The sequence below is a fragment of the Amblyomma maculatum genome, chromosome 9, assembly GCF_055883805.1.
Source record: "Amblyomma maculatum isolate TAMU_Amacu chromosome 9, ASM5588380v1, whole genome shotgun sequence".
NCBI classification, from domain to species: domain Eukaryota; kingdom Metazoa; phylum Arthropoda; class Arachnida; order Ixodida; family Ixodidae; genus Amblyomma; species Amblyomma maculatum.
The window spans coordinates 90,860,382-90,886,154 of record NC_139352.1 but is presented as its reverse complement, the minus strand read 5'-3'; the positions used below and the strand labels follow the sequence as shown (position 1 = coordinate 90,886,154).

The window sequence follows — 25,773 nt, the reverse complement described above, 5'->3', positions numbered from 1 at the left end:
ATAATGGCCATGTCCATTTCCTGCACCCCTCTTCTTCTTGTGGCAATTATGGGATTAAGAACCCCTCCATTTGTGAGTGCCATTCATAACACCTCCCCTGCCCATACCTCCTCCAGGCTCTCAATAGTGAAGGAATTCTGCTCAACAGGTTTGTGCATGACATCAGGCTGGACATAGAAGTATTCTGCACTGCACCAAACTTCTGCCCCCAAAACAGGTTTGACTGCAATGGTGAAGGTTTGGTTTGTGGGGTTTAACGTCCCAAAGCGACTCAGGCTATAAGAGACGCCGTAGTGGAGGACTCCAGAAATTTCTACCATCTGGGGTTCTTTAATGTGCACTAACATCGCACAGCACACGGGCGTCTTGCTTTTCGCCTCCATCGAAAAGTGGCCGCCGAGGCCGGGATACTGCAATGGTGAAGGGGTTTTTGCTCTGCTGACTTCTAGGTTTCTGCAACCCACCTATTACTACTTTTGTGCTGTGAAGTGCTGTGAAGAGTTTTGCTTGTTGCTATTTGCATTGCTGTTTGTGAGGTGAGTGTCACACTTTTCAAAAATTCAGTGCCTGTGGAAACAACTTCTTTCGGCAGCAGATCCGGTTTCAAACATTCCATAGAGGAAGAATTTTGACAATTCTCTCGCCTGATGCAGAGGCTACAATTCGTGGTCTAGAAGAAAGCAGAGTGTCAGTGGAGTGAAAGGAATGAATGAATGCCTGGAGGCACCACTCGATCGAGGACGCCCGAGACACCACTGGTTCTTAGCACAAGAAGACGCATCTACTCAAAGTGGAAACACAAGCAGTTCATTAGGGAAGGACCGCGGAGTGAAAGTTTTTTTAGGTGACACTGAGACATGACACGCACACTGCGTGCGTGCACATGTTTTGCACGCATACACTGTGGTTTATGCGGGGGCTATTCACGCGCACGAAGAGCCTGCACATGGCCACCGCATCACCCTTTGCACCCCTGCATTGTATACGAACAGTGGACACTCACCTGCAGTGCTAAGCCGCTAACCTTCACGCCCAATCGCTGAGGGGCTTTGCGCTATTTTGTGCTTTTCTGAATATACTTCTGGTCCTGTACCTTTTCCCTCACGCATTCATATTTCGCTAGGCGCCTCAGGCTCGGATAGCAAGTGATACGGCTAGCAAAAACCAAACAGAATGCGCAGAATCTTCCGGTAAATTTACATGTCTCGGGCGTGCTTTTCGGCTGACGACAGAGGTGCAAATTTATCAAAATGAAGACATGCCTTGACAGATTGCAGGTTGCTTGGACAAGGTTCTTCATCCTGGTAGCCAGTGGTATTTCTAGCAAAATCTAGACATTATGTGTTTGACAGCGAGTGCTACGGATGTTGCCACGTTATGCTGCATGGTGTGCTGGCAAAATGCTTGCAGCTGGCGTACCACGCGTATGATCCACCGTTGATGTTATGTGCGTCATGCGACTCTCAAATATTGGTCGAAAAAGGAATAGGACAGTGGACCACAAGAAATAGTTTCGGCCAGCGGTATCGAGCGGTTGTCTCTTTCACATCTTCGTTGGTGCGTGCTCTGTTCCCTAGAGCTTTCAGTGGCACATGTGCGTCTGTAGCCGTCCTCTCGGAAAGCACAGTTTTGAATGTAGCTTCGCAGCCGCTATAAGAGACACAACTGCAAAACGGCCAACGTCGCATACGGAATACAGATGAAAAAAAAAAATACGAAGGAATTCAAGGCTGCTGAATTGAATGTCGAACGTTAGCTGAAATGAGAATAGACACTGAATTGGTTCAGTGCTTTTCATTCTTACAAACTTCACAAATATGTGCTCGTAGATAATCAAAAACCAAACATCATCACCGATAATCACCGTAATGAAACGATAATGAAACGTAGCAGCCGTTGTACGTCTGTCTAATTGTATATGCTCACTTACGAAGCTTGTATGGACATCTTTGCAAATGTGGGACAGTTGACCGCACTAAACTGCGTGGAGAGAAGTTTCAACTGCAGACAGCGTAACATAAATAAAGCGACGCCGAGAGGGCAGCTGGGAGCATTTCACTGTGACAAGAGAAAAGTGCTTACCTACATGTAAACCGAATTACCAGATTCCTTCTGCGGACACGCAGTGGCATTAGTGGGGCCAAGTAGGGCTAATGCGCGTGCACAGCCACCACTCTCTACTTCTCTGTGCGTAAATAGTAAGCCTCGAAGCCGTGGATTCATGTTTCAAGGCCAGGGGTCTGTTTTTTTATTATTATTATTATTATTATTTTGCAATGCACCGTAAACGCTTTCACGGACATTTAGTGCATGTGGTGGTTTGACCGAATAAAGCACGTGTCTGTATCGAGCGGTCGTGCAGAACAGAGTACTGATATCCATCGCGGCACACGCACATCGCAGCTGTTTTTAGACTGCCGCAATGAAAAAAATTGAACATATTTATCAGCACAATGACAGCCTCCCTTTAAGAGCGCACATGGTCATCCCCGATTAGTCATCGCAGTGAAATTCCGAGCTTTTTGGGTGTTTCTTGCACCTCATTCCGGTTTTGTACTGAAACAAAAAAAAAATAGTAGATAAACGTCGTGTTTGCTTTCGACATAGGACATCATTCTCTTCACACCTTCGAACACGTCAGTTGGCTTTAGTGAAGTAAGTAGAGGAGGCTCAGAATTTTTGCCTCCGAATGGCTGAATGTCGATTGACACCACCGAAATGAAATATGCGACGATGTGTGGAGTGGAAATCGCATGGCAGTCTGATTCAGCACGCAGTCTTGACGTCGAGGCCACCAGTGGCATTTTTCTTTTTTTACTGAAAGCATTTCCGATAACAAACATGCAAAGCAGTGAAAGGAAATAAAACCAAGACTAACGCTAGTTGTAATCCTTACTGCTTAGCATCAAGGAGCCATGTGGTCTTTATCAAAAAGATTCAGAAATAAGCGTAGTAGCACAGCTAGCAGTGCGAAAGCAATTCCAAGCAAACACGCAGAAGACACGCAGCAAGCTCTACCAAGGCAGCAGTTGTTGCTTCCCTCAGGAGATAGGAGCATGAGTCTTGCACGAAGGCACATTCACGAACTGGGCTGAACCTGCTCAATCCGTTTCGAATGGACTTTTGATAACAATACCCCGTCAATTCGATGTAGACTGCTATATGTCGAGACCTTGCTGTGAAACCCACAGTTGACCGCGTCGAGCTATCGCTATAGCTTCGTTCCCACATGTAGCGAACATCAATTTTTGCTGTGCAGAGATAACAAATGGTGACCACACCTTGCAGACTGTTTTTATTCATAGAAAGGCAAATTTCCTCTCCTTTGCAATGATAAAATCGGAAATAAATCTGAGAACCATAATGTTAAAAAAACGAAATGACTTGAAACAGCATCGCCACAGAAGAAACTGCATAAATATTTGGAGCATCTGCCATTTTCTTGGTTTAGACAAATTGCTTCAAGGGTCTGTCAACTTGCATCTTGAACATTCACGAGCATACTTCAGCCGACTGATTGGAAAGTCATTCTAAGGAGTTTTTGTGTGGACAAAAAAGCAGGAGGATAAGGGTTAGGTGCAGCAAGTGGCAGTGAACCAGCTCTGCCATTGTTCAACTCTAATCCTGCTGAAACGCTGCATGGCATACTGGAACAACAAAACACGAGGATGAGGTCAACGAATTGCCACTATGATTGATCTCATGAGAAAGGAAGAGAGAAGGACAGGGACTGGTCATTTTGGGGAAGGGCTAAAAATATACAGGCACGAGGGACAGGCAAAACGCTTTGTTCCATGTCTCTCTCGACCATCCCTGCCTCTTTCGCGCTTTGTCAAAATGAGGAAACTCCATCAACTAGCCTAAGAAACAGCATTGCACAGAGACAGTGTGCCTAAAGTTCACAACCACTTTTTGTAAGCCTTCAAAAGCTAATAAATTCAGATTAGATTGACCAAAATTGACCACAATAATCTGGGCATGCACTGGGAAAATGTCATGTCTAACATAAAAATGAACACATTCTGATGCCTGTGCTGCTTAGCATTTTAGTAAAGTTTTTTCTCTCAGTGCGGCGATTGAAGAAAGTATAAAGGCACACCACTTCCCCAAAGTCAATCCAAAATTGCGTCATGTTGGGGGTAGAGTGGCGTGAGGTGAAGGGAACTACTGGAATACATAAGCCCCGACTACAAACACACACGCGTCATGCAGTGCCGCGCCAACGTCGTCGCATGCGTCAGCCAAAGCCGGTCTGCGCATGCGTGCATCGCGAGCGCTGATGCTGCGATTTGTCCCTGCCAGATATCTGGCGCGTCACACGTGCGCGCTACACGCGTCCGGAAACTAGCGAGGGGTTGGGACCGCGCGGCTGTCTCCTACTCCGTTCTTCTCGTCCTGAAGTCCACTTAGCTCCCCCTACTTCCTTTCTTCACAGAATGGTTTTCTTCGTGGTTTTCAAATTTTCTCAGTCCGCGCGAGAGGGTGAGCGAGCCAGCACCACGAACATGCAGGTGCATTCCCCTTTTGCGACGCCTGCCGTGATGCCGGCGTTGACGTCGCAGCGTATGGAAGGTGCTTTGGAGTACCCGCTTTATTTATGGCAGTTACGAGGGTTTACCTACAGAGAGAATGTGAGGATTAGCAGCCATGTTTGTCAGTTCTTCAATTTTTCATACTGTTTCCTCGGGATGTTTTTCTTTTTCTTTCATCAATGATGAAACAACCCTTCACACATTCGTGGGGACAATGTTTGCAAACAGTGTAGGTTCACCAGTACTTGTCTAAATGGGGCGATTCCCCCCCCCCCCTCCCTTTTTCCCCCATCTTCATTGGAACCGCTGATGAACCAACAAGGGTATCTTATTGTACGATCCCCAGACATGTAGAAAGAATTCCGGGGCTAGTAAATTTCAAATTATGAAATCATTGTCAAGAAACACATGTCAAGAAACAGTCACCCTTTATAACAAAAGAAACTATGAAGCCATAAACAGGGAACTGGAAGCTTTTTTCCCAACTTTTCAGCGCTCTTTCCAAGAACAAACAATCCACGAAAATTGGTTGATGTTTGCCGATAAAATGAACGAACTTACTAACAAATATGTTCCCAAATGCAGCTTCCGCATGAACAAACAGAAACCATGGTTCACCAAGGCTCTGGGGAGATTAGAAAACAAAAAGAAACGTTTGTTCCGCAGTGCCAACCAGACTGGACAGGACTGCGCATGGGAAAAATATTACACCACTGAAAAGACATACCTGGTTGCAGTAAAAAACACCAAACACTCATTTTATTATATTGACCTGCCCAACATACTTAAAGATAATCCTACTAAATTCTGGCAGCTTTTAAACCCGCAATACATACGTACTGTTACCCTCACTGATGATTCCGGACGCGCTGTTTCCGATGTTGAGTGTGCTAATATCTTTAATTCTGCTTTCGCATCTGTATTCACTAAAGGACAAGAACCGCCTCTTTTCACGACAGCAAATGACACAAGAACTTCAATGCCGGCATATCATGTCTTATTGATAAACTAAAATTGTCATCATCCGCCGGCTTTGACGAAATTAACACAAGGGTTCTAAAAAATGTTGATCATACTTCTGCTAAGATTTTATGCTTGCTTTTCTCGCAGTCTCTCTCTACAGGTGCCATACCCCATGACTGGAAAGTGGGGAAGGTTGTTCCGGTCCACAAGTCGGGTAACAAAGATTCACCACTGAATTATCGGCCCATATCACTCACCAGCATACCATGCAAACTCATGGAACACGTTATTTACTCTTTAACGATGAACTTTCTGGATTCAAATAATTTTTTTCATTCTTCGCAGCACGGATTTCGCAAAGGATACTCCTGTGAAAGTCAACTGGCACTTTTCATTCATGATTTACATGCTAACCTTGATGCTAACCTCCAAACTGACGCTATTTTCCTTAACTTCGCCTAGGCATTTGACAAGGTACCTCATAACCACTTATTTTTGAAACTTTCTCGCCTAAACTTGCATCCTGATATACTAGCATGGATAAAAGGATTCTTAACTCACCGCTTCCAATCAGGCATCGTCAATAATCAAATGTCTAACCTCCTACCAGTCTCCTCGGGCGTGCCCCAAGGATCCGTACTTGGGCCACTTTTGTTTCTAACTTATATTAACGACCTTCCTGAGAACTTATATTGCCATATTCGGATGTTTGCTGACGATTGTGTTGTTTACAGAACAGTCAGTAACACTTTTGAACAACAATCCCTTCAAAATAATTTAACTCGTGTGAAAGACTGGTGTAATGAATGGCTAATGACACTTAACACAAGTAAATGTAAATATATGTCGTTTCATCGTCGCCATTACCCCCTCCTGTTCAGCTACAGCATATCTAACGTTCCTCTCGACATTGTCCAATCATACAAATACCTTGGTGTTCATCTTTGTTAGGATCTTACGTGGAATACACATATCTCAAACATCATATCATCCGCTAACAGAACACTAGGATTTTTAAAGAGTCACCTACGCTCTGCACCTCAGCATGTCAAGCTCCTCGCATACAAATCACTAGTAGTTAGATCAAAATTAGAATATGCATCTCCCATCTGGTCTCCGAAACAAGCATATCTGCGTAATTCAATTGAAGCAGTTCAAAACCGAGCAACTAGATTCATTCATTCATCGTATTCTTTTGATATCAGCATATCATCCTTAAAATCACAGTCTAACCTACCTACCCTTGCTCATCGTCGCTACATTGCTAGTTTATGTTTGTTTCAGAAGTTTTTTTACTCCGAGCTACGACAGGAACCTTACATCTGCGCACCCCCACCACGTATCTCCCTCCGCACCGGTCATCAGCAGCAAGTGTCCCGACCTCGCACCCGCACCACTACATTTTCTTCATCATTCTTCCCCCGGCCTGCCAACGACTGGAACGGCCTTCCCAGAGAACTTGCTGCTATCACATGTCCATCTTTATTTCTTGAACGAATCACACGTGTACTTGCACAGTGAAATTCTTGTATTTGTACAACTTACACATATATGTCACCTATTCTGTTTTTCATTTCCGTGCGCCCCACCCCTTATGTAGTACCCTCTAATGAGGGTCTTTAAGGTATTAAAGTGAAGTGAAGTGCTACTTGCAAAGCGGCGCATATTTAGATAACTGCTCGTGATGTCTCAGTTTTCTGGTCGTCTTATTGCTCAAATATATTTATTTATTTTATTTACATCACCCCTCGGGAGGCATTACATATATTTAGCATATATTTCAGAAAAATCATGTTGCACTCACGCTCTCGAGTGCTGCTAGTATGGCAGTCCGCTTTCTCAACGCACCTTATAGCTAAAAATGTAGCAACAAGAGCGCAGACTGACTTCAAACTACAGCTTGCGGTAGTTATTATAGCTGGAGTACCATTACCAATGTACGCTTACTGCCAGCGCTAGTGCATTCACCTTCAGCCCACCTACTCATGTCGCTATATATAGCACAAGGAGCTCAATCTAAAACACAAAAACAAAAATGGGGGAGGTTGGGGGGAGGTTAGCTTACCGTCAACGCTATATAGCGTCGTGTGTTTCAATGGAAATGCCTCCCCCCTCCCCCCCCTTCCTCCCAGGGAAAAAAGAAAGCGGTCAGCGCGTTATGAAAAGGAAAGTACGCACACCCACATTTATCAGCGCGCGCGTTTTTTTTCCTACTTTTATTACAACAGAAAAATTGCCGACGATTACGTTACTTCCTATAATGAGAAATTTGAGCGTATCTCATTGGCTGTTTCAGCTTTTCGATAGATTGAAGCAAAGATTTCGAGCAAGACATGTATGTACAGTTACAGACTTTTTTATTTTATTTTTTCACGCATATTTCTGCAAGAAACACTCCACTAACAGTTCTTGACTGTCATGAAGGAAGCTTTGTGGATCAGGAGTTCGTAGAAAGCAGCGTGTGGACCTGTAGGAGCGTTGCGCAGCGAAGAGATAGCAGCGGCTGACTGATGTCGCTGACGCCGCTAGCGAGTCAAGTCAACGTGGCTCTACGTTTCGGCTTAGGATGTATGCACCGTGATCCGCTTACACCGGAGAACACCGTCGCCACAAAGGAAAAAGGTAGGGGGCGGGACACGCAGCGGCGAATGGTGGCAGGAGCGCGCGCTGCCCTGGCTGCGGAGCTGGTTACGAGGGACAACGCAGACCGCGACGCAAAACGCAGGAACGGGCGCCAAAGAGCTGTGCTCTAAAACAAAAACATAAAAAAGCTGCTCAGCACGCCAAATGGCCAAATCAGGGCAGCGCGAGGAAGTACATGTCTGGACAAATTCTGGGGGCAGTAAGTAACCGAAGTGACGACGTGCATTATTCTTTTGTTGCACATACAATGACAGAAACGAATCCTTTGATTCCAAAGAATGCCTCAGTGGCAGCCAGTTATGCATTTTACCGTGGTTAGCGCGAGTGGCCGTTCTATGCTTGTTTTATGAAAGCAGGTGATGCTGGTAGTGAATAAATAAATAAGTAAATAAATATATAGAAAGTACACTGGATTCGCAATGCAGCAAAGACATACCTCTAACCAATGAAGAGAACAGAGGAGATTCAAAGGGGAAGGGTCGAGAAGGAGCGGTCTAATGTGCTTGCGAAACTAACCAGCTTCTACTGGCGACGTTGCTCTTAACTGCCTGCTACCCTCCCCTCTCCACTTCATTTCCCCAAAAATTTAGCCTGAATGCGTTGCGGCAGCTGCGTGGTGCTTACCCTCTTGGTAGGTATTTCACACCTATTTCGCAATGCCGACTCTCTTCTCTAAGGTAAAATGAAATTGGCCATCGCCCTTTTCTCAGCTCTCACTAGGTTACCAACGCCAGTTTTTATGGTTAGAAAAGCCCGAACTAAAAAAAAAGAAAAAAGAAAATGATTACTGTTGATTGAAACCGACTTTATTGCAATTTTATTATTTGCAATAACGTTTCATAAAAGTAGTTCTGCACCAGGGAGCTCGCAAGAACATACTATAATCGCTATAACTTCAGAAATGATAACAGCTCAAAAGATGGGTATCAAAGGAAAGACAATACAGGTGTCGATTTCAGCCAGAGTTCATGACGAAACCACCAAAGATGTATACTTCGTCTCAAAAAATGTTTTTAGTACTGCGAAAGGCCGAGCGCCATGGACCAAGCGCACTTTGACACTTGCGCACGAGCGAGGCGAACGCGTTTTCCTTTTTCTTTTTGTACGTAGTAGATAATGTACAAAGCTCCCCCTGTGCTTTCTTGCTATAGCTCCCCTCTGCACTTCCCTTCGCTATCCTTTGCTTATCATTTTGCCTTCCCGCCGGCTGCTGCAGCTCGGGCACTTCAGATTTTAGATAGCAGTTGAAGCGGCCGGCAGCACTCCTTTCATTCCTTTTCTTTGAATAACCATTACCCACACCACCTATAATAGGCAATTGTGCTCCCACTGTCGCCCTTGCCGATTCGAGGGGTGCGTCGGAGCACAATTACCTATTACAGTGCGCATTTGAATGGGCCAGGGAGCCCCTGCCTTTCGCAGTGGTATGAGTCAAAGTATAGTATACAAGGGCCACATAAATATTTTCCATCATATCACACCTTTCCATTTTTGGTATCCACTTGAGCTATCGTGAATGTATGTCGACGATGTATCATCAACTCACTCAAGCTTCCACTCTATCAAGAACTGTGAACAACAACGAATTGAGGTGACGATCAACCTACTTTTCATTTACGTTACGCACACTACGTTACTCACACTGGTCATGGCCGAATCAAGCGGCGGCGGTGTGCGTCGCCGCTCAAGTTCAGCCGTGGTAAGGCAAGCTAGCACCCCCGCAGTCCTGCTATCCGCTGTAGTCAAGCTAAGAACAGGTGAATGTTTCCCCCTGCGCATGGCGGGGAGAAAAATGGGGCTTTGAAAACCCACCCTCCAACAAAAAAAAGCTTCTCTACAAAGCAAAGGTTGGGTTGCTCGGCCAACTGGGGACAAGGCCGGTAGGCACTTTCTCAGTCCTGAATCAGTGGCGTAGCCTGATGGCAGAATTTGAACTAAAACCAAGATGGCCACCGTGGGACCCCCGCCTTAATGTTAGCTTCAATAACATTCCCCATCCAGCTTGGCATCAATGCAACTAACCCAGCTTTTTAGCTCCTTGCATGCAGTCAGGTGGGCGACAGAGAAGAACAGAGACTAGACTAGACAGTGGATGTTTGCTGGACACATATGCATACACATGACAGCTGAGTAAAAATGGCCAAACATTTTTTCGCAACTACTAATTTTTGGCATTGGCTAATTATTGGTGCTGTTTTGTTTACAAATTCATGCTGACCGTGTTCCTGCTAAAGGTGTGCACGGGCCGAAATTTTCTGCCTGAGCCCAGCCCAACCCGGTGCATAGATTTAAGGACCAGGCCCAGCCCGTCTTTCTTTAATTGCAGTTGAAGCGATGAAAAAGAAAATAATTTCACAATGATAAAATAATTTCAGAATGATAAGTTTATCCAAGCTCTTAAATGAGTTGTCACATTTGAAATGAAAAATCTGCTGAATATATGTGGCACAAGGCATACATAGAATTAACTTAGTGCACAAAAAAAAAAGTTATTCATTGAATTGAGGCATTTGCGGCGTTCCTGGATATTGAACCCGGTGGCGCTGAAGCTTCTTTCATTGCTACAATTTGTGGCTGGAAAGACTAACACGTTCTTTGATCAGAAAACAAGTTTTCGGTAAGCAGCTTATTTGCTTCTTGGAAAGTGCGCTAGCTCTAAAGCTAAAAAAGGGGTTGATTTTGAGGCCAAGTACTCGGTGAGCTCGCCTGGCTCACCATATGCCTTTAATAATAATAATTGGTTAACAGGAAGGGAAAGGCACAGTATCTGTCACACTTGCGTCTGTGGACACCTGAACCGCCCCGTAGGGGAAGAGAGGAAGGGGGGAGTTAAAGTGGAAAGAGAGAAAGGGGAGCCGTAGTGGAGGGCTACGGAGTAATTTAGACTACCTGGGGATCTTGTGCACTGACATCGCACATCACACAGACGCCTCTTCGCTTCGCCTCCATCGAAACGCAGCCGCCGAGGTCGGGTTCGAACCAGGGAAATCCGGACAGTACCATTGTACCACACCATATGCCTTTCACGTGAACTTTTCGCAGCAACAGGAACAAGAGGAAACACCTGCACCGCAAATGCTTTGAGCTATGTGCCGCTTCAAATGAGGCCATGTCGAGGCGGGAGTAAGTCACAAGTGATGTGTGATAGGCGACAGCGTGGCACGAATTTTAAAACGGACACCTAAACATCAGTGCTGGTGTTACCAAAGCCGAGACGCAAACTCGAAACCAAATAGCCCACAAGCTGCCCTTCTGCTCGGTCACTGATGGCTACCAAAGATCCGTTCGCAGCGAGGAGGAAAAACGGGTAACGCGAGAAAGAACTCTCAAGCTCTCGCGTGGGAACGGCGCAGGAAAATGTTGTGCATTCTAGACACTTATCACACTATGACTGTATTCGCACTTTTGCAGATGTTGCATGTGTTCGTGATCAGGGTGTCCGGCCCGGCCCACCCCAAGACATATACCTGGGCCCGGACCAAGCCCAAGGGCTTCTGAGCAGCCCCAGCCCGTGCACAGCTCTAGAACCTACCTTAACTATAAAGCAGGCTTGGGGGTGCAGGTTAACTGCAAATTTTTTCCAGGGGGAAGAGGAAGGCGGGGGGGGGGGGAAGGCAGTGGTCATTGCACAACAATGCGCAGTCTCCACACGTAGTCCGCCATTCCCATAGTCATTAACGCTTGTCAAACAGATAAGGAGCCAACAGAAGGCACAGGCGTCTTTATTCTCCATGCCATTGGACACTTTGTTCCGCCAGCAGTTGTTAGGCCTTTTGTCAGGTGCTGTTTCAACACCCTATCAACACAGTTTGCACTGATGGCCTTTGTTTTGGTGCCGTGAGTGCGACTCGGCAGCAGTCTTTCACAGCGAAAAACAAGCTAAAGGTTACAAACCAGTTTTTTTTTACCCTCACACGCAGGCTGCTACCGCGCTCCTGCTCTCGACACTGGGCAACATCTGTCAGGCACGCGTGACAGGGGACTGCAGGACTGTGGGTCATGCGGATGCCCCGCGTTGAATACGTGTTTGCGAGCGATCATTCTTCAATGCTGTCATTAACGCAATGTACCGCTTATGCATGGAGGTGCATGCTGTGCCTCGCTACTCATACCTGTCCCTGTTCCAGAGAGTACAACAGCATTTTAAAGCGCACTGTTCTTTTTTTAACGCAATATACGAAAGTAGTAGACCATGCAGGTTGCAAAGTGTAAATCGCCGTTTATGCGCAGTGGCGGCGTTTTTTTCTGGGACTGCCTTTCGCATAGTTCACACGCTTCACTTTTTACTTTTTTGATTCTGCGAATGAGAATGTAAAATTTCGGACCGGACTCCATAATGTGAGATGTAACGGAATCTGAAAGCTTCGTACTGAAGGTTGCTTAGGCAAAACGCATGTTTTCGGCCACCAGTGGTTTGTCTTGGCTTTCGTTTGCCGTTCCTTAACAGCAGTGTAAGTTTGACTATAACAGATGCATGGGCGAGTTGGTAATCTAAGAGTGCAGACAGCGCAAAAAAAAAAAATAATACTGGTACGAAAGTTTTTTTTCTTTTTTTTTTATGGTGCTGTGTGCAATCCGACTATAAGCAATACAAACTGTTATTTCCTTATTACAGAGAGAAGTATGCGTGCAAAACATTTGAGAGCAATAGCTTTTTGCTGTTAGCATCTGCCCGAGACAACACAACTTCATTACATGCTGTGACCTGGCCCAAATGGCTAAACAGCTCTTTCACACACACTGAAAGCATTGAAATAGAATGTACTTGTATTCAGGCGCTACTGTGTTAATATTTGTTCAAAACTTAAAAGAAATAGAGAAACTGTGTTGTGTCCTCTAGCGGTGGCTCTGTGGATAGGGCTCTTCATTGCCGAGCCAGAAGACATGGGTTAGATCACGGAAGCTATGGCCGCTCTTCGATGAAGATGAAGGCGCTTGTGTAGTGTGTGATGTCAGCGCGCGTTAAAGAATCCCAGGTATTTGCTAAATTTCCGGAGCACTTCACTACGGCGCACCTCATAGCCGATGCCACTCTTGGACGCTAAACTCCATATACCACTGATAACCGAGTTGTCATGCTCCAGCTAGCATTTCTTTGCTGCAGTTTCTTCCTTTGACATGTACAAAAATTTTTGAAATGCAGGCATTACGGTTTGATAGGCACTAGATTTTCCAGGGATAAAATGAAACAATCCTAATGTGGCGGTATGTATAAAGCACAAAAAAACTTGCCTGCTCTTAGCCTGTCGACTCAGATGCGCACACCGCGATAATTTGTTGGTGTTAATGGCACACACCACGCTAACGACAGCACAGCGCAATTGGTGAGGTTCGAAATGGGTGGCATGAAGGAAGAAGAGCTCACTGGAAGTGAAATTATATGCGAGTCGTACGCAAGAGTAATGGTTTGATTTGGTTAGTGGAGTTTAACGTCCCAAAGTGACTCAGGCTATGAGAGACGCCGTAGTGGAGTACTCCGGAAATTTAGAGCACCTAAAGGTTCTTTAACGTGCACTGACATCGCACAGCACAACGGGCGCCTTGCTTCTCTCCTCTATCGAAAAGCGCCCGTCGGCGGCCGGGATACGATCTGGCATCCTTGGGAACAGTAGTCGAGCGCCATAACCACCGCGCTCCCCCAGCGGGGTGCAAGAGTAATGCTTGCAATTGTTCAGACATTTTGTCATCAGTAAGGCACCAAAATGGCAGCATTATAGCGCAGTTGCATGCTGAGCATCAAACACAGTTAACGTGAATGAACTAAATCCCACTAATAATTAGTCTATTTTAACTCTACGACAATGAAAAACTTGCTCCAACACAATCATGCCATGAAAATATTTTTGGCAATTTCGTCTAGCTCCTGAACGCTAGCTGAACATGCCTACTGAACAAGCACGGTCCCGCAGTCCCCAAGGAAGTGTCCACGTGGCGGCGCGCCCATCGGCAAAAAATGGCCGCGCCCGGGAGCAGCTATAAATTTGGTCTATAGCCACTGGAAATTTGGAACAAAGCTGCAACAAAACAAAATGACGTCGAAGAGTTGTGCATTCGCAAGTGGAGGAAGAAAAAAAAAATCTTGAAACAATTACAAGCATTTCATGGCCTGAAGTGCACCTTTTTTGGAGAAAAACTAATTTTGGGTAAAAATTAAAAATAGAGTACAGAAATGCAGGGATATAACAGCTGAAATAGGATTTGTAACAATTTTAAGAGCAACAAAATCTTAATTTTTGGAGTAGCAATATCCATATTTGGAGCAGAAAAAAACTGCACTTGGAAGAAGCATGAAGTTTTGGAGCCATTAAACAGGGAGGAAACATTAATCTCGGCACAAAAAAATGAAAAGATGTGAACATCGACAGTATGAATCTGATCCAAAGGAAATCTAGAAAGGGCCACCTATCACCGGCACTTAGTATATTTCCTTTAAAAATCTGGCATGTACCTATTTTTGTAAGTAAGCATTTTGTATTGCAAGGCATGCTATCACACTAAAAAAAAAGAATGTGAGCCATAAACCCGAGGAGGTTAATTTTTCAAACTTCCGGGACTGAATAAAAATCCAAAATCTAGAGAATATTCATTCTTTTTTTTCTGCATCTAGTGCGGTTTGACGATCTTAATCATGGTATCTTATGCCCCACCGGGGTGGCACAGTGGTTACAGTGCTCGACTTCTGTTCCCAAGGATGCGGGATCGAATTCCGGCCTCGGCACCCGCTTTTCGATGGAGGCAAAAAGCAAGCCGCCCGTGTGCTGTGCGATGTCAGCACACGTTAAAGAACCCCAGGTAGTCAAAATTTCCGGAGTCCTCCACTACGGCGTCTCTCATAGCCTGAGTCGCAAACAAAACAAACTCATGGGATCTTATCTTGCTCAGAAGACTCGCAAAACGTTTTACTGTCTATGAAATCTACAGCTTGTCTCATGCAAGGGCAGCTCCGGAAAAGCTGAATTGGAAGCGTATGCAGTACAAACACATAACAAAAAGCAATACCGGTTCAATAGAAAAACAAATACCAAATACAAGAAAAGAAAAACAGTAGCCAAAAGACAAAGAGGCTATACCAAAAGCAGATAAGAAACTGCGTAATAAGCAAAAAAAAAAAAAGAACGATTACCGAGAACGTCTTCGGCCTGTGACTGACTCTTCCTAGAGGTTGGCAATGACGGTTTTGCCTGAATATTTTGATTAAGGGGAGCAGGGCGATGAGTCGGGATATTAAGTTATATATTTCATGCACAGAACAGACTGCAGAAAGGGTTAACGCAGAGTGTTCAAAGCCAATCGAGATTCTTTGTTATGAACTTCACTTTGAAGGCGAACAGGCAGCCACCTGTCAGAAAGGCAAATCATTCTTTGACGCCATTTATATCACTACAAGTGTTGAGCGGTTGCAATAAATCTGGTTGTTCCAAGTAACCAGATTTATGTTTTCATTCAAGTGCACCCAAATCTCGTTACTACAAACACGTTAACATAAACATGTTAGCAAATAGAGAGCGTCGGTGCAATGAAGTATGCACCCGATGAAGCACTGCACAAAGCTATAGGCTCCCAAAGCATCGTTGAGCGGCGCTGCGGCTCCTGATGGGCAACGCCATCTGTGGCAGAAAAACACACACTGGGATGCCGCCGGCTCGGCTCGCTGCCTTCGCGACGTGCGCCGCGCACTTTCTCTCGAACGAGCACGCGGCCCCGCAGGTGCATCGCAACATTCCGCCTGCATTCCGTCTTGATGATTGGACAATCTGCCGCGTATTTCCATGGAGGAAACTTAATTATAGGCAAGAAAATTTTTATTCACGTCTGCACTGTAGAGCAGACGACAGACGGCAATGAGTAAATTTTGATTGTGAATGCGTTTCCCACGTTAGCGAAAACGTACAGGAAGTTTCAGTTCAGTTCAGTCGTGTCCGACTCTTCGTGACCCTATGGACCGTGTCACGCCACGCTTTCCGGTCTCTCACTATCTTCCTAACATCCCATAACTTCATCTGCAGTGCCCCGAGGATGCCATCTAACCATCGCGTTCGCTGCCTACCCCTTCTCCGGCGACCCTCAACCTTTCCCAACATCAAATCTTTCTCCAGCGACTCCTCTCTTCTCATCAGATGACCAAAGTAGCTGAGCTTTAACTTTAGAATTTGACCCTCCAATGAGCATTCAGGGTTTATGGTCGACAATATCGGCTGATTTGATCTTCTGGCAGTCCAAGGAACTCTCAAGAGTCTTCGCCAGCACCCCAATTCAAATGCGTCAATTCTTCGGCGGTCAGCCTTTTTCCCAGTCCAACTCTCGCATCCATACATCACAACTGGAAAGACCATAGCACGAGTTATACGGATCTTGGTTGGCAGACTAATGTCTCTGCTCTTTACTAGGCGGTCAAGGCTAACCATTGCTCTCTTTCCCAGAAGCAGGCGTCTCCTAATTTCATGGCTGCAGTCTCCTTCCGAGGTAATTTTGGAGCCCAAGAAGAGAAAATCTGTCACAGCTTCCACTTCTTGTCCATTGATGCTCCAGGACTTGATAGGGCAAGGTGCCATGATCTTTGTCTTTTTAATGTTCAGTTTAAGCCCAAACTTCTCACTCTCTTCTTGTACGCGCATCAGAAGTCTCATGAGTTCCACTTCACTTTCTGCCATTAAAGTGGTATCATCCGCATATCTAAGGTTGTTGATACGTTTTCCAGCAATCTTCACTCCAGCTGAAGACTCGTCCAGACTGGCCTTCCTCATGATGCACTCTGCATATAGGTTAAATAAGCAGGGCGACAGTATGCAGCCTTGCCTCACTCCTTTCTCAATCGGAAACCAATCAGTAAGACCATGCCCAGTTCTGACTGTGGCCTCTTGTCCTTCATACAGGTTCCCGAGGAGACAGATGAGGTGAATTGGAACTCCCATCTCTTGGAGGGCTTGCCACAATCTGCTGTGATCTACGCAGTCAAACGCTTTCGCATAATCAATAAAGCAGAAGTAGATGGGTTTCTGGAACTCTCTTGCTTTTTCCATGATCCAGCGAAGGTTGGCAATTTGGTCTCTAGTTCCTCTGCCCTTGCGAAACCCAGCTTGCACGTACGGAAGCTCCCGATCCACATACTGCTGCAGCCTACCTTGGAGGATTTTCAACATCACCTTGCTAGCATGCGAAATAAGCGCGATCGTGCGGTAGTTGGAACAATCTTTGGCACTGCCTTTCTGTGGAATGGGGATGTAAACTGACCTCCTCCAATCCTGTGGCCACTGCAGGGTTGTCCAAATCTTCTGACATAATGTATGCAGAATGTTAACAGCGTCATGGTTGAGGTTTTGAAGCAACTCAGCTGGAATGCCATCAATTCCGCTAGCTTTGTTCTTAGCGAGGCTGGCTAAGGCCCATTCAACTTCACTCTTCAGGATGCACGGCTCGAGATCAGTAATCACAACCGTCTTATGTTGGGTTTGCACATTCGGGTCCTTCTTGTACAGTTCTTCTGTGTATTCTTGCCACCTCTTCTTTATCTCCGAGGCTTCAGTGAGGTCCTTGCCTCGTTTGTCCTTTATCACGCCCAGCTTAGCACAGAAGCTTCCTTTGATATCTTTGATTGTCTTATACAGAGCCATGGCCTAGTGGTTAGAGCACCCGTTTCGGCTGCGGGAGGTGGTTAGTTCGAAACGCACCGCCGGACACCCACCGGTAAAAATGGGTACAAGCGTCCCCCGGCCTGGCGCTCTGCTTTTCCAGGGGTGTGCGTTTGGGAGAAGCTCCGTAAACTCCGCTGCGCGCCCCTCCTCCGCAGTGGACCCAAACCCAGTTTCGAACAGGAAGTTTACCTCGAGGTAAGTCAGCTATGTAACTATATTGTCGTATATTGTCACGTAGCCGTTTAGGCCCGTAACAAGAAGGTTGGTTTTTAATAGGGGGTTGATCCAGCAGGCACAGGAGAGCAGGTCCAGAGCACCAAGTGACAGCAGCCAATCTCAGCTTCTTCTCATCGAATGCCACGAGGTCACTTCGAGTCCGCGCACGAGACTCTCGATGAGCAGCTGCCTAGCGGCTACTGTTGCACACGCTACATTATAATATGTTTAAAAACTGCGGAAGTATTATCAGTACTCTGAAATAAAGCTGCTCGCTTGTTGATCATCGTTTTAGGCTGTAGCATGAGATCTATATACGGTTTTGTTTTTATTATTACAACGTTACTAAAGCAGATCTTGCAGTAGAAGAATAAGCTACAGTCCGAAGGCGATGTTTCTTCAAAGGCACGAACGCTAGCAGTCTCAAAAGCACATGCGTGCTCCGTGCGCTGCACGCGACATAACTGGCTCGCTGGCTCGGAAGGAAGGTGAAATCCAAGCTTGTACTACAATCGTGCTTTATTTCGGTTCTTACTAAATGGTTGTGCTTCATTTATATTTGGTTTGCATTTACGAAACCTCTGACGCGAATAGGGTGCACCGTGCGAGTAGTGCCAATCGAGCCATAACTAGGATCGCTTTTGTATTGCACTTCCAACATATTTTTGTTATGAATAATAATAATATTGGTTCATTTATTGGCCAATTTGCGGAAATCTGTAAAAGCAACTCAGCCAAACATGTTTTCCACCCCCCCCCCCCCCCACAAAAGAAAAAAAGGCCTCGTTCCTAGATATTTTCTTGGTCCTAGGGCACATTCACACATCACTGTCGATCGCGGACGCCGCAAGCTGGATATCTGTTGATTTGGTTGCTTTCAGAGCTTTCGCAAAACAGGGAGAGAGCACAGAAAATCGGCAAAGCAAGACACGCATGGAGCGAAGAGCAGGATAATCCTCCACCCCCTTCATACGTGGTGTTAAACCATTGTGCTCTTTTGATGCCTCTCTAAGACGTCTTTGTCAACTGTCGAACATTTCGGAGTTTATGGAGAAGGTGAAAAATATGCCCTTTTCGTTTCCACAAATAAAGCGAGACTTCTCAGATTGCATGTGGTTGGAAAACAGGTCTTGTGTAAACGCTTCCTATGAAATCTGCAAAGTTCCACACGTGAGCCTCGTCTTTTGGCACTTCGCCTACTACTGTGGCTACCCATGACATAATGCTACTTAGTACCTCCGTTTCGCATCAGCGGAAGCGTTTTTGTATCGCCAAATAACCGCCAGATGCAACTCGATCGCCGCACGTGCACAGGAAGCTAGCGGAGCGTCTGCTCCAGCGACGTCTCATCGTTTCACATTTCGCCACCATGCCAGGAATGCGGCGCTGCCATCGCATGGCGAAACTTGAGCTTGGGTTCCCTATAGAGGTTTTTAATCAGTTGCGTGCTGCACGCAGTAGAAGAAAATAACTTATTTCTTCAAAGGAAGCAGCTTTGAAGTCCATGAAACATTTTCATTTCAGATCTGGCTTTTCTGCAAGTCTCTACCGCCAAGGTACATCATTTTCATAGCAAGATTAGATCACTCTCTTATAACCACTAATTTTTCAGTACTGTAATAATTCAAAATAATGAACCAATTTAGGCCAACATGATTCATATTATCGAGATTTGGGCATGAAAATCCAGTGCGCAGCAAAATTCAAGGCATTCCACTTTTTTTCTTGCTGTGATACATGGATGCATTTTATAAACGAGTAAACAAGATAATTCTAGATAGTTTCATATTACAAATGCCTTAAAGCCATGTACCTGTCAAAATATATAGTCTATGCTAGCACCACACCATATTAAAGTGCTGCTTTAGTTTTCCAGGCCATATGTAACTGCATTAAATAGGATAAGCAGAACCTGTCACATCATACAACATGCACACGTTAAATAATACTCTTGAACGATCATAAGTCACAGCCTTCTAGCTTTGTTAGGGGCTTGCATTTCTTCCGGTGACTTCAAAGAGCTGAACATGAGGTGAAAGGGGGGGGGGGGGGGGGGGCTTCCAACTTTACGCATGAGCCATGTTGACTGAAAGGGAAGGTGAAAAATACAGGTCAAATATGAGCTACTTGTATGGACTCTGACATTAGCAAGTGGCGCTCCAGATACCTTTTGCAATGACAATAACATGTACGGCACCTGCTTCTAATAAAGTAGCCAAATATGTACAAAAGGACCAAAAACAGGCAACTAGGTATTTATAGCACGAAAAGCATTATAGGGTGTATGTAATAGACAATAAAGCAACACTAGTAGCAGGTCTCGAAAAATTATATCAGCAGAGATACAGTCGTGCCTCGTTAATATGGACACTTTGGTTTCCGACCAAAACTGTCCATAAAGCGAGTAATCCATAATAACTAGCCATGAATAAAAACAAAAGGATTTTATTGAGAAAAAAGAATTGTAATTAACGACTGCTTTTGTACACAACGGTGTGCACTACACTCAAAATTTCACAGAACACCGGCAATATTGAGTGCATTATCCTTGTCATTGCTGTCTTCGAAAAATTGTAGTGCAGTCTGAAGCGACTCGCTTACCATGACACCCGTGATGTTGGGATTTGTGTTGGTCGAACTTTCGAGCACGAACTCCTCACTGGCCGATAAATCAGCGTCTGATTCTCTACTCACCGCCACTTCCAAAATGGCCTCTTCACTGAGCAAAGTAGCCGCTAAGTAGCTGCTTGTGATTCTCCTGAGGCGAGGAAACAGCTGAGCTGTCGATACTAGTCCCTCGCAGCTTGGAATGACTGAGATGGCTTTTGCCGCTTGTATTCACAGATTTCTCCGCGCCTACGTTCAGCTCTGTTCTTTTGCATTTAACTCCCGCCATGCCAAAAACCAGGCTCAAGTTGAGGGTTACAGGCTCCTGATGCTTTACACTTTTTTGCCTAGTTAACCTTTCTGCCTTTCTGTTCTTCTGATTCTTTCTTTTTTTGCATTGTACTGTTTCTGTAAGGAAGCAAGGGAGTCAAGTTGGCAAGCTGCTATGGAGATGGCTATAGAAAATCCCATCTTCTTGGCGCCGTTCTTATGTGTTCCTATAAAACGAACCCTGCAAGCTGGAATACAGTTTAGAACGACGGCTAGTCGACTACGGAGAGCCCAGACCTTGTCAAGGACGCATCATTGACTCAAAGCGAAGCCGACATGCAGACCGCCTAGTGTGCAAAGTTTGGCAGTTCGGCAGCGCAACAGGGACGAAAACCAGAAGCATGAGAGGGAAGCGTGTCCAGGACGGGACGCCCGGTCCCGGTTGAGTGTTCGTACGTCGCCTTTCTTTTGTCGCTCTACTTTGTGAGTGTGTCTTAACTCTCACCGAAAAGCGTTAACGGCTTCATGGAACACACATTGTGCTTTGGGAAAGAAAACTTCAGTTCCCGCCGCCACCGTAGGCACTTGTCTTTCTTCCTGTCATTTCTTTCTTACGCTTTTACCGGCCTCTCTGTTCACGTTCAGGAGAATTTATTGCAACCACATGTTGCTGTTTTCCCCGACTACGGCGGCACTTCCGCTTCACCCAGAAATCTCCTGGTTTCCCCCTTTCGGGGTCTTTCTTACGCTGACCCTCAGTTTGCTGTGTACGTTCCTCTCCGCTCTTGCGTTCCCCCCCCCCTCCCTAAAATGGTGACATGCCCGCTTTGGTTCTTTCCAACCCCACAGGGCTCGTTCAGGCATCCCGCCGTATCGGATTTCGCGTAGGTTCGCGGGCGGCGTGCCCTTCTTTAACTTGCGTTCGGACTCCTCTGCTTTTTTTTCAAGCACTGTCCATATTAACGAGACAAAAATACATGGGCCCAAATGGGGCGCGTGCATTCTTCCCCTGTCCATTGTCCAGACAGCGAGTTTCCATATTAACGAGGCTTAAATACATTGAAAAGGTTTCGTCCCCAGAAAAACTGACCACAATTCGGGTTGTCCATATTAACGGGGCACGACTGTATATCCATTGCAGGCCAAAGGCCTCTTTCATATTCTTACAATTAACCCGGTCCTCTGCTAGCTGCACCCTGTGAACTTCTTATCTGTTTGATAAAACAAGTATGTGGCAGTTTTATCAAACATTATTTACGTAGTGTCCAAAAACATCAAACACGAATATTTAGGGTGCCTTCTATGGACAAAGTAATGAGGTTGGGCCTTGTGGAAGTAAACAGTATGTGCATATTTTCATTTCTGAGGGCTTTATCTGTGGCTATGTAGGCTGCTGCTAAAATGTCTACATATAAAAAAACCTCCAAAACAAGAGAATTAGAACAAAAATAAACTCAACACGAATGAATATATATCATTCTAAGACTACATCCTCCCATTCCTTGAAAAAAAAAATTAAGCAGTGCATCCTCGATTCTGCCAAAATGGTAGGATGGCTCGAAGAGAGCTACTGAATGAATACAGTAGGCAATAAACAATGCAATCACTTATACTTAAAAGAGTACAGTATACATCGAGATGAAAGTGAATGCAGGTTGTCTGGTGCCTTGTTGATGAAGGCAGCTGATGTACGACCAACGACTGTGCCAGTAACACCAACAAATTATTGCGGTGTGTTCATTGAAATCGACAAGCTAACAGTATGCAAGTTTTGTTGCACTTTATTTATAAACAACGGAGCATTAAAATTGTTTCTATTCATCGCTGGATAATCTAGCGCCTATCAAACAGTAGTGCCTTCATGTCAAGCATGATACTTTTTTTTAATTCTGCACGTACATTGTCATACACGCCAAAGGAAGAAACTGCAGCAAAGAAATGCTAGCTGGAGCATGACAACTGTTTTGATGTGGTATATGAAGTTTAGCGTCCAAAAGTGGCATCAGCTATGAGGTACGCCGTAGTGAAGTGCTCCGGAGCATTAATGCCTGGGGTTCTTTAACGTGCGCCGGCATCGCACACCACACAAGCGCTGTCAGCTTCATCTTCTTCGAAGAGCTGCCATAGCTTCCCTGACCGAACCCATGTCTTCTGGTTCAGCAGTCGAGAGTCCTATCCACCAAGCCACTCGCTGGAGGGCACAACACAATTTCTCCATTTCTTCAAGTTTTGAACAAATATTAACACAGTAGCAGCTGAATACGAATACTATTCTCTATTTAGATGCTTTCGGTGTATGTGAAAGATCTGTTTAGCCATTTCGGCCAGGTCATAGCATGTAATAAAATTATGTTTTTGAGTCTTAGGCAGAAATCATAAAAAGCTACTACGCTCAACCATTTTTCATGCAGACTTCTCTTTGAAATAAGGAATAAAAATTTGAATAGCTGTCAAAAAAAAAATTCAGAAACATAGCTCCACCTTTTTTTTTTTTGCGCTTTCTGCACTTGTGGACTACCCAACTCGCCCAAGCGTCGTTATAATCGGACTTACACTCGCGTTAAGGAATGGCAAACGAAAGCCAAAGACGAACCACTGGTGGCCAAAAACACGCTTTGCCTAAGCAACCTTTAGCGTGAAGCTCGCCAATCCGGTTACATCTCACACCATGGAGTCTGGTCCAAAATTCTACATTTTCATTCTCAGAATCAAAGAAGTAGAAGAGCAAGACATATGCATTCAATGCTTGTGAAGGGTAGTCCGAGAAAAAAAATACGCCATGCTGCACAGAAACGCTGATTTACAGTTCGCAACCTGCATGGTAGCCTACCTTCGTATACTGCTTCAAGAGGACAGTGCGTATCAAAATGCTGTAGTATTATGTAGAACAAGGACAAATGTGAGTAGCGAGGCACAGCACACACCTACATGCATAAATGCTAGAGCGCGTCAACTACAGAATTTAACAACGATCGCTCACAAACACGCGTATTCAACGCGAGGCGCCTGCGTGATCCGCGATCCCGCAGTCCCCTGGCCGGGCCCGCCTGAGATATGTCGCCTAGTGTCTAGAGCAGGAGCGCCCTGGCAACCTGCGCGTGAGGGTAAAAAAATCTGGTCTATACCAAGCAGACTTAGAAGAGCAGTCTTCAAGCCCATCCAAAAAGCATTCCTCATGCACCACACATCCCTCGCAACAACTTAAACAGCCTTCAAGAACTGAAATTTCATTTCTGCACAAGGACAAAGAGGCATCAATGACACATGTGCTGTCTTTCTTTTGTGTCTATAATGCCACGAAAATTTCTCTGCCAATCCTATCCCGACTCTTGCCTAATAAGGCGACCTTAGGCAATTAAAAAGAATTTTATGCTTGTGAAGAAGAAATGAACTGAAGCTGACCAGATTGGGCAAGGCAATCAGCGATTGAAATAAGGGTTCGCTTCATATGTCTTTTGTGTTGAAACTCACAAACCGGACTCATTGTTTAGATGTATTGTGCGTGAATGTGAACCTGGTTCTTGGCAGCTGCAGATGTGTTGTTTTTTTTTAGTTTATGCCTATGTGGCGGGAGTTTTAACTCTTGTTAGAAGATGTGAGTGACGGTCTTGGTCTTGTATTTGTTGCTTGGATGCTGCCTTGCTAACATTTATCGTTGGCCAGACATATCTGCTTGGGATAGAAGATATGTGCGAGTGTGCTGTACTTGAGAGTAGAGGAGGAAGTTGTGGCCGAGTGTGCAAGAGGAAGTTCAGGTACAGTTTTGTATTACAGTTTGTAGTGTGTGCCTATTTCGTGTTTCTTTCTATGTGTTTGTCTAGGCTTCACTGCAATTCTGAGTATTATGCACCAACTCACCCCATAAGCTGCTATATCACTCTTTACTGACTATCAAGGAGGTGACAAATTATGAACATAACATACCTCATCGGGAGTTTTGAAAGATTTGAATGCCTTGAGGATGTTCTCCATCTCAATGCGATTCACCTGGCACTTCCATTTCCTTTTCTCTTTTTCAGTTGGACACTATGAGGCCTTGGAAGAAGACAAGTCACTCAAAGATTAACGTGCAGTTGAATAGATGATCCCTCAGTTGATCAGCTCCAGCGTTCTGCTGCCACCCTTATAGTAGTCAGCAGACCTATTTTCCTTTCAATAAATCTTGCTCTGTAGACATACTGGTTGTCTAAAATAGCCAGTTTGCAATGACCCTACAGTGCAAAACCGTTACTCAGCAAGCACCTTTATGATTCTCAAGGAGGTGGTAGCTAATCATACTATTATAATAAAATGAACCCCAAGTGATATTGCTCATGCACTTTCACTTACTATTTAGAGGGTCACAACGTATCTAGTACTGCACACATGTTAGCCTCATCTTGCAAAACACTTTTGAACCGGTCCCTCGTCTAGACAATAAGTGTTGCATGCATAGGCTACTGCTTTAATTAAGAAATGGACTGTCCAAATGGACCACATCACAAAACTGCAATTAATAAATACCCAAACTTATGTACAGCTCTTTTGAGCGCAGCTGGTCATGGCGTGATGACAGAAAAATTCTTACCTTAGCAGACTTAGTGACTTTGCCAAGAATCAGCCTTGACACTGGGGTCCACGATATCTTAAAGGAAGCCATCAGCTCTCGGAGACCTTCTGCATGACAACACACAAAAGACATGAAAAGTGCTCACAGAGAAGCTTTTGTTAAATGCCTGGCAAACAAGAAAATCTCATTTAACCATATAAGTGGACAGAAACTAATATGGTACAATATCCAAAATGAACACAAGTGCATGATGTATGAAATTCGTGAAACTGCTCCAACACACTGCCCAAGTTTGCTGAGCTGTTCGTAATGGCAAAGTTATGAATTCAGGCTCTCTCATATTAGGTCAAATGTGCAATCA

At 45.0% G+C, this 25,773-nt stretch overlaps 1 long non-coding RNA gene across 1 annotated transcript in view; it reads right to left on the bottom strand.

Annotated features, from left to right (window-relative positions):
- The window catches only part of LOC146179728 (uncharacterized), a 31,736-nt gene extending 6,216 nt beyond the window's left edge, over window positions 1-25,520 (bottom strand). Inside the window, exons 1-2 of the long non-coding RNA XR_014700938.1 lie at window positions 25,431-25,520; window positions 24,788-24,898 (exon numbers count right to left, since the gene is read on the bottom strand). This is a non-coding gene — a long non-coding RNA (uncharacterized LOC146179728). The remainder of the gene's footprint in view (window positions 1-24,787; window positions 24,899-25,430) is intronic.
- Window positions 25,521-25,773: the final 253 nt, after the last annotated feature.